The sequence below is a fragment of the Apium graveolens genome, chromosome 9 (assembly GCF_009905375.1).
Source record: "Apium graveolens cultivar Ventura chromosome 9, ASM990537v1, whole genome shotgun sequence".
Classification (NCBI taxonomy): domain Eukaryota; kingdom Viridiplantae; phylum Streptophyta; class Magnoliopsida; order Apiales; family Apiaceae; genus Apium; species Apium graveolens.
The window spans coordinates 159,352,488-159,355,792 of NC_133655.1; the positions used below are offsets into that span (position 1 = coordinate 159,352,488).

The 3,305-nt window shown below is 37.8% G+C and overlaps 1 non-coding gene across 1 annotated transcript; it reads right to left on the minus strand.

Moving 5' to 3' along the window:
* Window positions 1-2,997: 2,997 nt before the first annotated feature.
* On the minus strand, window positions 2,998-3,104 carry LOC141688284 (small nucleolar RNA R71). The gene has a single exon (XR_012561737.1). It is a non-coding gene; the product is annotated as a small nucleolar RNA R71 (small nucleolar RNA).
* Between the last annotated feature and the right edge of the window lie 201 nt (window positions 3,105-3,305).

The following is a 3,305-nucleotide window of genomic DNA, read 5'->3' on the forward strand; positions in this document are numbered from 1 at the left end:
CTGGAATTTAAACTTTAACATTCTGTCCTTCTGTATGTCTCCCAAGACTGGTGGATTTCATGGAATAACACACTTCATGAGGGAAGTTGGAGTGGCTGTTGCGAATAATCTTCGAATTAACTTTGGGCGTCTGTTCATGAAAGAAACCCTGGAAAACCAAGCTCTAAAACAGGATCACATCATATATGTTAGGTTTCTCCAGATTGTTCTAAATGGAAAGCTCACAGAAGCTCAGAAAGACATTGTTCTCAATGACACAATGGAAAACTCTCAAGTCTTGTTCTCAAAGATGGTGGGTAAACTGTTCAGACAAACTACTTATTCCAACAACAACCCCATTCATGTGACAAAATTCAATGTTGAGTGGAATTTATGACACCTTATTACGCTCCGGAAAGCTTTGAATTGGTGTATTTGTACTCAAGTTGTTGGTGTTTTAATATGTTTTCTAGTGTTTTTGCATTTTCAGGCATTCTCCAGATAATCAGGTGAATTAGCATTATTTTGGTGCTAATTGGGTGTTAGGATGGTATTGGAATAAAGGCTCGTGAAAAGACCAGCTCAATACAGCTATGAGAAGAAAAGAATTCATAATTTTATTTAGGAGGACGGCGCGCCCGCGTTGGTCAAGCGCGCGGCCGCGCCGAAAGGGCAGAAACTCAGCGCACCCGCGCTGGTTCGGGGTAGCAGAATTCTGTTTCAACTAGGATTTTGAGAGTTTGAAGCCCTGGCAAATTCTACAGCTATATATATATATAAATAAAAGACGTTTTTCAAGCAGAGACGTACCAGATCACAAGGAGAAGGCGTAAGAAGACCGTTTTAGCATAATTCAACCAAGGCGAAGAAGATCTAGTTTTAACCTGTGATTCTTTGTTTAAGTTGTAACGTTGGATGCTAGTTTTCTTATTCTTGAACCTATACTCTTATTTCTTATTTTTTTTATTATTCGTTATAAAGACTAAGTTTATTATACCATGCTTTCATCGGAACCCACGTTGATGATGAGTCCGATTATGGGCTAATCGTTATCGTGGGGTTCTAGCGGATTTATTTATGGATTTCTTTAGTCGATTTATTTCAATACCTTAGTGTGTGGTGATTGTATGATAACCTAGTATTGGTTGTGCTTATTCGTCTTATAAGCGTCGCGAACTTATAAGATAGCGTGTTAATTCTTAATGAAGCGAAAGTGAATTTAAGGATTTAGAACTTGACATGCTAGCATAGGTTCATATAATTGATATGCATGATTTGTAGGTAATTTTAACCATCTTACTTGCCCTATGTAATCACGATAGATAACTTGTGCATTAAACCGTTATGTTGTCAAATTCTATAGACATATAGGTAAGGGTGGCAAAATCAGACACGACCCGAAACCCGACACGAACCCAACCCGCAAAAGTACGAATTAGGGTTGAGGATTTTGACTTTCGGGTCGGGTTCGGGTTGGGTAAAAATTTACCCGAAAAAATCGGGTCATTTTCGGGTTGACCCGAAATACCCAAACCCGACCTGTTTATTTAAATAATTATTATAATTATTATATATGTATATAAATGGTAGGTTATATATTATAAATCATTTGTAATATTGTGTTTTGTTATATTTTTATTTTTTATATTAATTTGGCATATAATTTTAGTTTTGTAATGATGTAAATTAATATTTTTACTTTTATTTTTTTTTAATTTTTTCTAAATTTTGGGTTATTTCGGGTCAAACATGTCAATTTCGAATTACTCGGGTACCTACCAGGTCGGGTTCGTGTCACGGTTTTTGAACCCGTTTCGGGTCGGGTCGGGTCGGGTTCGGGTCAGACTAAAAAAAATCAGGTACATCCAACCCGACACGAACCCGACCCAAAACCCGAAATTGCCACCCCTACATATAGGGTCTCAATATAATTAATGTCTATTAAGCTTCTATCTCTTTTGTGGATGTCTGGTAGTATGGTATTCATGCAACGAGAGTTGGCGTTTATTAGTTTCGTGTTATCTGATTAGTGTCATCACCATTACATGCTAAACTTAAGAATGAAAAGGCTATTGAATGAAGTACTTAATGAAGTTAGAATCTCATGTTGTCATATATATTAATTCTACCATTCTTATTCTCTTAGTTATAGTTGTTAGCTTTAATTTAGTTAAAAACAATCTCAATTTTTTAATCGTCTTAGCATTGGATAATAACCATATCATTGTTGCACAGGTACATATTCTTAAATTAACCAAAGAGTCTTTATGGGAATGAATTTGATCTAAATCTTATACTACTTGTGAACGCGTATACTTGCGTGAATTTTAGCGTGTGTTTAGCGACTAACAAGTTTTTGGCACCGCTGTCGGGGACTTGGTATTAATTTTTAGTTTATGTATTTGTCATCAGTGATCGTTAAAGTTCATTGACTCAGACATTGTTATTTATCCGTTCCTTGTCTTATTTTAGGTACTCTAGCGAGCGTGTATGCATACGCGTTCTCGGTCTCGTAAGAAAAATCTGGAAAAAGCCGAGGAAGAAGCTGTAGTGGTTTGTAGAGAAGTTGTTGAGGACGAAGAAAAGGTAGAAGAAGAAAAGAAAGTCGAGGAACCAGTTTTAGCAGTGATGGGTGAACAAGCAGAAATTCCTAAGGCTCTGATGGACTATTCTCAGCCTAAGATCAATGATATTCAGTCGAGCATCATCAGGCCATCCATCTCGGCTAACACTTTTGAGATCAAATTAAGCACGATTTAGATGATACAGAACTCAGTTCAGTTTGGGGGTTCTCCTACAGAAGACCCCAACATGCACATCAAGGATTTCATCGAGATCTACGACACTTTCAAGTTCAACGGTGTGACTGAAGATGCTATCAAGCTGCGACTCTTCCCATTCTCTCTGAGGGATAAAGCAAAGTGTTGGTTACATACTAAACCACCAGGGTCTATCACTACTTGGGAAGATCTTGCTCAAAAGTTTCTCACTAAATTCTTTCCGATAGCGAAGACTGCTGAAATCAGGAATGCCCTTACTCAGTTTGCACAGCAAACTGGAGAATCTCTGTGTGAGGCTTGGGATTGATATAAGGAGATGCTAAGAAAGTGCCCACACCATGGAATGCCTGATTGGATGATTATAAACTGTTTCTACAATGGATTAGGTGCTACTTCTAGACTCATGCTCGATGCAGCATCAGGAGGAGCCTTGTGGGCTAAGAGCTACAATGAAGCTTATGAATTGATTACACTGATGGCTGCTAATGAATACTAGAATCCTTCCCAGAGACTAACTCAGGGAAAAGTAGCAGAAATTCTGAAGTT